The sequence below is a fragment of the Xenopus laevis genome, chromosome 1S (assembly GCF_017654675.1).
Source record: "Xenopus laevis strain J_2021 chromosome 1S, Xenopus_laevis_v10.1, whole genome shotgun sequence".
NCBI classification, from domain to species: domain Eukaryota; kingdom Metazoa; phylum Chordata; class Amphibia; order Anura; family Pipidae; genus Xenopus; species Xenopus laevis.
In genome coordinates, this window is record NC_054372.1 from 55,572,731 (window position 1) to 55,584,588 (window position 11,858).

Here is an 11,858-nt window from a genome sequence, read left to right on the forward strand (position 1 = left end):
AGAATTCCCCATTTAAGGCCGAAGTAAAAAAAAATTCCTGCATGTTAGAAGAATGGAGAATGAAATTGTCAACTAAAAGTTACATGCATCAGAATGAGAACTACCTGCCAGCACTGGTACAGTTGGTGTTTGGTGCAAATTCCCTGAAAGTTTTTTTTACAGAACTGCACATTTCACTCTGTAGTGAGGACAGTGGGGTTGTGGAATGCCCTGCCGAATGTTGTTGTGATGGCTGATTCTGTTAATGCCTTTAAGAGGAGCTTGGATGTTTTCTTGGATAAACCTAATATCATAGGCTATTGTGCCACTAAAAAAAACTACTATAGATATTAGTATGTATAGTTTATGTGAGTGTATGGAGGGTTTGGTGTGAGTATGTGTTTTTTTTATTTAGAGTGGTTGAACTTGAGGGACATGTAACTAATTGGCAGAAATGTGGAGAATTCCCCATTTAAGGCCGAAGTAAAAAAAAATTCCTGCATGTTAGAAGAATGGAGAATGAAATTGTCTGGATTATAAACTGAAATACAATAGGAATGTTGTTAATAAATGTGTATCTAGATGTATACTACAGCTAACACCTATAACGAATACATGCAGTAATCTATAAGCAATATAAACTAGGGATGCACCGAATCCACTATTTTGGATTCGGGCGAACCCCCGAATCCCCTGCGAAAGATTCAGCCAAATCCGAATCCTGCAAATTAGTGGTGGGAAGGGGAAAACATTTTTTACTTCCTTGTTTTGTGACAAAAAGTCACGCGATTTCCCTCCATACCCCTAATTTGCATATGTAAATTTGGATTTGGTTTGGCCGGGCAGAAGGATTCGGCTGAATTCTGATGAAAAAGGCAGAATCCCGAACAGAATCCTGGATTCGGTGCATCCCTAATATAAACACAGTGATGAAATGTAATAAAGTGGTTAATAGTGAATTGGGAACATAACACCAGGTGTCAGTGTTGTACCAAATATCAGTTTAAAAAAACCCTACACTCCATTGCCCCTTGTATAGTTAACTGAAAAATACTAAAGAGGTGAAGCAGAAATGGCATTCAATATAATTCATAGCCATACGTGTGCAGGAAGCTAACATATTTGTAATTATATTTGTAATTATTTAATTTTTACATATTTAGTCAAACAAAGAGAGAAAATGCAAAATGCTTTTTATTTTTCTCATTATTACTCATTTTTTCCCTGATATGATTTAAAACCAAGCTGCCCAACCATGCAGTGCTCCAGTGTTCAGGCTTCAGAACCATTATTTTATCCCTATAATCCCCACTTTCTATTGAATTACCAAGATATATATATTTTAACTCACAGGTAGCATGTGATATATTTGTAATGTGTGTATCATTTTGAAAGCATAGGCGATAACCCTAGCCTTGCAAGAATAACTGAAGCCAAGCACAGTCAATCTTATTTAAGCAATGATGTGTATATTGGAATTTACATGAACAAATTCTCTGGACAATTTTGGAATGCTGCTCTATATATGTATTAAGAAATCAGTTATATCTGTATGTGACTCCATTGTTAAGCAAATTGGGTTATATAGTACCTAGTTACATAGGCACTGACCCTGACAACCTAACAACTATTGCACTATGAGGCTACATTTTTATTGATACTTTTAATTTCTTATAATCTTCAGCCCCCTCTTATTCATAGTTACATAGTTAAATCAGGTTGAAAAAAGACAAAGTCCATCAAGTTCAACCCCTCCAAATGAAAACCCAGCATCCATACACACACCCCACCATATTTTCACATAGAGTTTAGTATCATAATAGCCTTTGATATTATGTCTGTCCAAAAATTCATCCAAGCCATTCTTAAAGGCATTAACTGAATCAGCCATCACATCATCACCTGGCAGTGCATTCCACAACCTCACTGTCCTGACTGTGAAGAACCCCCTACGTTGCCTCAAATTTAATTTATTTTCTTCTAGTCTAAAGGGGTGGCCTCTGGTACGGTGATCCACTTTATGGGTAAAAAATTCCCCTGCTATTTGTCTATAATGTCCTCTAATGTACTTGTAAAGTGTAATCATGTCCAATCGCAAGTGCCCTTTTTCCAGAGAAAACAACCCCAACCTTGACAGTCTCCCCTCATAAGTCTTTCATCCCTCTAACCAGTTTAGTTGGACATCTCTGCACTCTCTCCAGCTCATTTACGTATATCCCTCTTAAGGACTGGAGTCCAAAACTGCACTGCATACTCCAGATGAGGCCTTACCAGGGACCTATAAAGAGGCATAATTATGTTTTCATCCCTTGAGTTAATGCCCTTTTTTATGCAAGACAGAACTTTATTTTCTTTAGTAGCCACAGAATGACACTGCCCAGAATTAGACAACTTGTTATCTACAGAAACCCCTAGATCCTTCTCATTTAAGGAAACTCCCAACACACTGCCATTTAGTGTATAACTTGCATTTATATTATTTTGGCCAAAGTGCATAACCTGCATTTATCAACATTGAACCTCATTTTCCAGTTTGCTGCCCAGTTTCCCAATTTAGACAAATCACTCTGCAAAGTGGCAGCATCCTGCATGGAATCTATAGTTCTGCACAATTTAGTATCATCTGCAAAAATCAGAAAAACAAAATAGAAAATGTTCCAGTATCATTCCATTCATGGGATAGTTGCTGAAATTCTAAACTGGAGAGCTGCTGAACAAAAAGATAAATAATTCAAAATATGCAAAAACTAAAGATCACTGTCTATATCATACTAGAAGTTAATTTGAAGGGGCACTGGCACTTTAATAAAAGTGCCACTTTGGTTATGTTGCTGATCCAAACATGCTTATGCTGATTCACCCCTGAATAGGAAATGTCCTTGAAGTACAGGTATAGGATCTGTTATCCAGAATGCTCAGGACCTGGAGTTTTCTGGATAAAGGGTCTTTCCATTATCTGGATCTTGGCTACACAATTATATGGTGATGATGGAGAATGTGAGGTGTGCAGTGATATCTAGGAATTGCAAAATAGAAAGGTAAATGCCTGCCTCACCTCTGTGACTAAGGTAAGGCATAGAGGAGGAGTAGGCAATATATTATTGACAGCTGAGAGATTTAAACAAGTTTATAACAGGTATGGATGTTTTAATTAAAACAAGAATTGGGTTTAATGTTTAATTTTAAAAGGGTTTTGATTATAGAGCTTTTTATGTGTCAGTGATAGGTCCCCTTTAAATCTGCTAAAAAAAGAATGTAAACATTAATTAAACCCAATAGGATTGTTTTGCCTCCAGTGAGGATTAATTATATCTCAGTTTAGATCAAGAACACGGCATTGTTTTATTATTACAGAGAAAATTACATTTTTTGTCTAAAATGGAGTCTATGGGAGACGGGGGTCACATGAGTCGCTTCTTAATAGCATCTTTACAGATAACGGACCCCTGCTTGTATATTTATTAAAGAGTGAAACAGAGTTCACCACAGTTCACCAGAGGGTAACTGCCTAGCTCAACCTTCACCTGTATAGGATTTTTTAGGGGCATATTAATCGGAGTAAAATAGAGTTCAATGTATTTTTAAACTTTAATGAGTATGAATTAAAAAAAAGAGATGTCAAATTCTCGCTGGTGATCTGTGGCAAGCCTTTTTTTAAGCCTTTGATAACTATGTCCCAGAGTGTATTATGCCAGGGAGAAAAGAACTGCTAACAAGCAAGATATTAATTTAAGATACTTAGGTATCATACACATCTCATAACAAGTAACTAAGATAAAATATTTCAGCAGCAAGTTTCAATTCAGACATGAAGGCATCACACAGTATGAAGAATGAATCAAACCTTGTGCACAGTAACTCTTCATACTTTGATTGTTTTGAATATAATTGATGTGTATAATAGGAAACTTCTACAGAGAGTGCTATGTGCTAACATTTTTAGCCTAGTGTGACCTCATCACTGTTAGCCTATGATTAAGGACATCAAGCCTAAAACGTGTCAGGTCAAGCCTTTTCCAGTCTCATTCACGCATGGTTTTATGCTGACTTCTGAATAAAGCCACTGTTTTTACAAGGATCCAGTGTTGCATCTAAATCTGTTAAAGTGATGAGTAATTTTAACTGTACAGTAACTGCCTAGCACGACAGAAACAGTAAATAATCAACATTTTATTTTATTTCCTGTTTCCAGGCCAGGGCTCTCCTGTATCCTGGCCAGCAGGACCTTAGATGGCCTGAGTGCATTGCCAGCATCTATTTGTGGATTTCCCAGGGGTAAAAAGATTTGCTCAACTAGCAGACTTTGTCCAACACCCTTTATGCTGCTTAAGCTCTTTTGGCTCTTGAGCAAAAAGAACTTTTACTTACCAGTCTCTGAGAGCATTTACAGTTTTTCCAGCAAATGAAACATAAGGCAACCACATAAATCAGCTGAGGATCTATTCCACTTTTATGTCTTTAATAATAATAGTAATAGTACTACAGGTAGGGCATCTGTTATCCTAAAAGCTCAGAATTACGGGAAGGGAATTTCCCATAGATTAAATTTTAATAAAATCTGTGTCTTTAATGTGGCAGTGGATTTGGTTCGGGATTTTACCAGGATTCAGCCTTTTTCAGCAGGATTTGGCCGAATCCAGGTGCCTGGCAAACCAAATCCGAATCCTAAAAATCATGTGACTTATCATTACAAAACAAGGAAGTAAAAAAATATTTTAGCCGCACACGCAGCAAATGGCTCACTTTTGTCCCCCTTTCCCTAATTTGCATATGCAAATTAGGATTCAGATTCAGTTCTGTATTCGGTCAAATCTTTTGTGAGAGATTTGAGATTCAGCCAAATCCTAAAGGTGGCCATACACGGATAGATCCGCTCGTTTGGCGATGTCGCCAAACGAGCGGATCTCCCTCCGATATGCCCACCTTGAGGTGGGCAATATCGGGCTGATCCGATCGTGGGCCCTAGGGCCCAACGATCGGATCCTAGCGTTCGCCAAACGGGCGGTCGGATCGCGGGACCGCATCAACGAACAGATGCGGCCGCGATCCGACGGGATTTTTAACCCCATCCGATCGAGATCTGGCCGACTTTCGGCCAGATCTCGATCGGGGAAGCCCGTCGGGGGCCCCCATACACGGGCCAATAAGCTGCCGACTTGGTCTGTCGGCAGCTTTTATCGGCCCGTGTATGGCCACCTTAACATAGGGAATTTGATGCATCCCTAGTATTTTCCCCTAAACTGTGCATTTATTTGTTTCTACCTTTGCTTCTTTTTCTTTGTGTATAGCTGTAGACATAAAGATTAATGCTGATTAGCGAATGAAAGTAAACTTTATGAGCATATTCAGGGGCCATGTGCCATTGCATAAGGGGCCTTATTCTGGAGCAAATGTGAATGATGAATTTAAGGTGGTGTGTTACATGTCAGCTCTCTATGAAAAAAACTATAATAAACCTAATTTAAAAACATATCTTTCTCTGAGGGAACTAGACTCAGCTGGTTTGTTATTAAATATTTGCAAAAGGTCAAAGAACAAGTAGCTGATCATGTCAGTGATAGTGTAACACAGAGTTGAAAGGACATACGTAGAAATAAAACACTGGTAAACATTTCTTGGTCCAGGTAATAAAAAACCCGACAGTAAGGGGCAAATTTATCAAGGGTCGAATTTTGAGGGGTTAAAACCCACGAAATTCGACCATCAAATTGAAATTCATCGAATTCGAAGGATTTACAGCTAAAATAGCATTCGATCGATCGAATAAAAATCGTTCGATCCAACAATTAAATCCTTCAAATCAGACGATTCGAACAATTTTTTGCGATCAATCGAAGGATTTTTATTAGATGCCAAAACCTTAAAAAAATGCACTGGAAGGTCCCCATAGGCCATATAGTCATAGTATCCTATTCAATGGTCGAAAGTATCCAAAAAATTACTTCGAAATTCGAACTTTTTGGACTTCGAAAATTCCCTCAAGCTTAGTAAATCTGCCCCTAAATGGTTTATAAAGTAATGCATTTAGCTAGATCTCTGCATCCAATTTTTTTCACCAATTGCAACCCAAGCCCTTTTATGCTTTTAAAGAGATGTCGGAAGTTCAGAAATGTAAATCCCACTCTGGGAAGAAAAAAGACAGCAGGTTAATGTGGGTGAATTCTTTGCCTGTTATACGTAGTGCAGCTCTGAATGCCAAATAAAAGGGAATATGATCATGTTGTACAAAATAGAAACTTCTGCTGTGCCTCTCATTACCACTCTGTTTAATAATTGTAGAGCAAACAGTTGCACTAAGCTTTGGCATTAATCAATGTAATTCAAGTCTGTTTTTCACAGAATCCGCAATTTTTAGATTCAATCACATATTAAATCTTCCATAAAAAATGTGGCCAAATGCAGAAGGAATTGATATTCTAATATGGATATACACATCTGATTAACATTCCAAGAAATTGCACCATCAATTGCAACAATTATTCACCCATAATTTTCCAGTGCTTTAAAATCATATGACAGTAATGGGTTGGTTTGGCCTGGCACTCCTTTTGAAAATTATACTATACTATGCCCTGGCACCATGGACATCCACAGAAAAAATTCCAGGGGGAGGGGAAGATAGAAAACATATTACACAAATTACTTGTACCCTTATTTAGGTTTCCACACAAACCTAACAACAGCTTTTCTATCAATATATAAAGTAGTAACTGTGGCACATTTATAGCATTGCCATTCTATTAGTGACACAAACTCATTGTTTGCCACGACAGCACTTGGTATTTTATACTTTTGAATTAACAGGCAGAGTTCTGTGTTTTACTCTCACACTTCTTCCTGTCACAGTAGTATCCATCACAAAATGGTGGTTCAAGGCAAGAGATGTAAAACAGCAATATTTACTTAAAAATATATCCAAGTTTGTTAAGATTATTTAATATGCCATTTCATTTTGATATAAACTATCTGTTGCTTAAAGGAGTGGTTCACCTTTAAGGTAGCTTTTAGTATGTTATAGAATGGCCAATTCTAAGCAACATTTCAATTGGTTTTCATTATTTATTTTTTATCGTTTTATAATTATCGGCCTTTTTCTTCTGACTCTTTGCAGCTCAAAAACCACAAATAATAAAAAATGAAAACCAATTGCAATACATCATACTAAAAGTTATCTCAAAAGTGAACAACCCCTTTAAGTATTCATTTTTGGGTTATAGTTTCCTTTATAACACAATTACCCTTACAAACACACATTAACATGAACAGTTAATTTTGCACACAAACATAGACACACACAAAGACACACACATACACTGGCATTGACACTCTAAGTTTAACACAACAGATTCACACTTATCTGCCCTGGGAAAGAAGATGTTTCATCAGGAGAAGATTCTCTACTGTGATTCTCTTATTCCTCACACAGTTGAGCAGCAGGAAGCTTCTCACAGAGGGAAGGGGCGGAGCTAAACTGGACTGCTGATCTGAGCAGTAGAATAGGCATTGGGACGGTCCATTATTTGAAACGGTGCTGACCACAAGATGTAAGCCTTATAAGCTTATTGCAGGTTCTTAATGGTATTTTAATAAATATGTTCATATAAAAAAAAAGAACAAAACAGTATATATATATATATATATATATATATATATATATATATATAAATATATATATATATAAATATATATATATACACACACACACACATATGGCTAAAGACTATCCTTTATAATCGTATGATTCGAATGATTTTATGGTACGATCGTACGATTTTCCTTCAAATACAAAAAACTTAGAAATATGCTCTGGAAGGTCCCCATAGGCTAACATAGCACTTCGGCAGGTTTAAGTTGGCGAAGTATTGAAGTCGAATTTTTTTTAAAGAGACAGTACTTTGATTATGGAATGGTCGAATAGTCGAACGATTTTACTTAAGTTGAAGTATAAGTAACCTATTCGATGGTCGAAGTATCCAAAAATTACTTTGAATTTTTTAACTTCGAAAATTTCCTCGATTTCACTTTGAACCTTAGTGTTCTGCCTACCAAAGCTTTGTACTGTACATTAATGTGTGTTTTTCATATGTGAGGCGTAAGTGGTAGGCAATGAAATTAATGAACTTTTATAGATACTGTATAAAAATACATGTATACCCTTTAGTAAGCAGATGGTAGGAAAGGGAACAACATTCTTCACTGAGGGGCCCAAATAATATCGTTGTACTTGACTCCCACCTTCTCATGTTCAGCCAGGGAAATGACTCACTAAGTCTTCCCACACAAAGTAAACAACTTGCCTAAAGAATACTGCAGTGGTTTGCAGATTAGTATTTTTGGTCTTAATTTGGGAAACATGCATGAATACCAAGCAATACTTCTCTTAACCTTGGGTGTCCTTATGATATCCTCTCAGCAAAGACATGGGCATTCTTCACATTTGCATTCCATTTTACATAGGAAGATTTTCATAATGCAATAAACTGACATGCTTTAATGTTAAATGAATACATTATACAATATAAGAAAACAATTGCATTATTTAGTATACATGAGAAATGTACAACCCTTGGCATCACAGCTTGAAATTCTATATAACAATAGAGACTGAAGACCTAGCACTTGATGGTGGTGCCCAAGCACGTCAGTGTCCAGTATGGGTTGTTACTGTTGCACAAATGTCAGTGTATATGTGTGGAAAACAGTATGTCTTCCAGAAACGTTTGGTGAACAAGGGGTTCATAAAATATTTCATTGTGGAAATCAGTAGCCTCTAGTAAAGCTACTGTATCCTATTATCTACTACCTTGTAGTTTACTATACCAGTACTACACTCAGGACCGCCATCAAAAATCGCAGGGCCCCATACGACAATTTCCAGGGCCCCCTGGGCTACACCCACCGCAAGCCCCACCTACAGGTCCACCCTCCCCACCCCACAGGTCCACCCCCACCACACAGTAAAAAAACAAAAAAAATATTGGTGGCTAGGGTTCCCACATGTTAATAAAAAATAAAAAGATATTGGTGGTCAGGGCCCCCCCATAAAAAAACATTTGTGGCCAGGGCCCCCCCATTAAAAAATATTGGTGGCTAGGACCCCACATGAGAAAAGAAAAATTGGTGGCCAGGCCCCCCCACACATTATGAGAAAATTGGTGGCCAGGGCCCCTTAAAAATCCATGCCTTCCCGAAGTCAGCAGCTCTCAGAAAGATGGGGGGCCCGCTAATCAAGTAAGTGTGGCGTGGTAGGGCCCCCCTTACCCTCAGGGCCCCCTACAACTCTCCCCCCTGTCCCCCTCTGATGGCTGCCCTGACTACACTGAATGTTAGGCTGGCCAATCAGTTTCCAATAGAATCATTCAAACCATACTTCATTTTTTAAATCTTATGATTGTTGGTACATGTATGCTGGCCTTATGATCACGACTGGAAACAATGTGCTATGGAGAATAGAAAGTTTAAAATTTCACCCGCCAATGCACAATGCTGGCCAGTGTATCGTGAATAAGGAAGTGAAAGATGCTGCAAATCCAATGCACTTTCTGCTGTTCTCAGATGAACTGTAGAAATGTGCTCATACCATGAACCGTAGTAAAGTGTCTGTCCATTCAGCCTGTGGCCTGATCAATCGGATTCCATATGGAATTGGCCACTATATGCTTGTAGAAGTGTTCAGAATGGAGTTCCACAACATTGATCTATGGTTTAAAAACATTTGCTTTTATTTATCTACATTAAAACAGCACAAAGAGTGTATCACCTGACACTTTTCTGGCCCTTAATCATAGGCCTGTAGCTGTGTGTCTTTTGTATAAATTTACTATAATCTGATCCTATTACTGATAACGTGAATTGCCTTGTCTATGTGACGAAAAGTCACATGATCTTTAGGATTTAGATTCAAATCATTCATAAATATTGTTCATTTGCTAGATTCAATTTATCCATAAATATTATATATTTCCATATTAATTATTATAAAATGATATTATATATCGTATTTGTTACTCTGCTACATGATTTTGGGGGTTGCAATTCAAGTTCTGTCCTGGTCAGAAGCAATATTTTATAGACTGCGCTCCCTATCTGATTGGTTCATTAGCACTTAAAATCTTTATTGTATGTATACTGTTACTCATGTAAACATAGAGGCAGGCAGATTGCCTGGCAATCAAGGTTTTGTACAACTCTCATCATAAGAAGATATAGCACATATTCTTGCTACGCTATCAGTAGGTTTTGCAGCCTTCTTTACTGCAACTTGTACCCAACCAATCTTTTTTTAAATTGTGGATTTTTAATTTGGCCATGGTTCTTCATATATTTGGAAACTTTTCTTCCCAGCTTGTTAAATTATTAAATAACTGAGGAAAAACTGTAAAAAGGGTACGAGTGTCGAGTTTATAATCTCCTTCAGCCATTTCCTTAGGCTCAAGCTACTTTCCATGTCTGGAGAGGTAATATTTTACAACACAGGTCGATAATTCCATATGAATAGCAATGCTTTATTATCCTTGTGACTAGCAACTTGATAAAAGGCATATTTTGGTCTTATCTTCTGTGTTCTAATGGTCCTTAATGCATTCCTTATTTATGAGTCAATAAGGTAACTCATCTATAACCTACACTATCTATAGGGCTCATTTATTAACACAAGTGCTAGTTTGAAAGTGCTAAAATGGACACACATTTGCAGTTGTTTTTTTCCCACACTGTTTCCCAGCATTCCAATGTCATTGTGGGCACCCACTAAGTAGGCCCTAATAAATTTGAATGACATCATTTCCGGCAGCATCAATAATCAATTAGTGTGGACTAATGTCAGATGTCCTGTGTAGGCGCAACCCACTAAGAGAGCCCTGGAAGTAACACTTCCTCCTTTAATAATAGGCAGTGTGGGATACTTTTTTCACTAAGGGCAGAGTTAGCACTTTAGTGCTGTCCAGTCTGTGCTGTTGGCAGGCCATATGCAGGTGATGGGCAGTCTCACAGATTCATTGTGAATTCCTGCCATGACTTTGACGTTCCTATTTTCCATTAAGAATGGTCTCCCAGTGAATTGTCACTGACTATTGAATACTCATTGCACTTACAGGTAAATAAGCTGCCATATCCAGTACTTGAACCAGCTAAGATCTAAGTAATCCTTATTGGAGGCATAAAAATTCTACTGGGTTTATTTAATATTCCAGTGTTTTTAGTAGACTTAAAGGAGCACTAATACCAAAAATTTTTTTAAAGTAATGAAAATACCCTGTGCTGTTGCCCTGCACTGGTAAAACTGGTCTACTTGCTTCAGAAACACTACTATAGTTCACATAAACAAGTTGCTGTGTAGCAATAGTTTATATAAACAAGCTGCTGTGTAGTAATGGTGGAAATTGAAAAAAGGCTATATGACACAGGTAAAATAGTAGATAACAGATAACACCATTATGTTCTACAGAGCTTATCTGCTGTGCAACCTGAGCCTTGTCTCCTTTGAGTGGCTGCACCTATTGCTACATTTATATAAACAATAGTTTCTGAAGCAAACACAGCAGCTTTACCAGTGCAGGGCAACACTGCATTATACTTGTATTACTTTAAAACGCTCTCATTTTTCATGTTACTGTTTAAGGTATGGAGATCCAAAATACGAAAAAGATCCCTTATCCGGAAACTTACAGGTAACAAGCATTCTGGATAATGCTCCCATACATGTACTGTTCTATTATTATAGAGAAAAAGGAAATCATGTTTAAAAATTTGAATTACTTGATTAGAATGGGAGATGCCCTTCCCGTAATTCGGAACTTTCTGGATAAAGTTTTTTCAAATAATGGATCCCATACCTGTATGTCAAATGGTGTGTGTAATATTGTTCACCCTTCTAATAA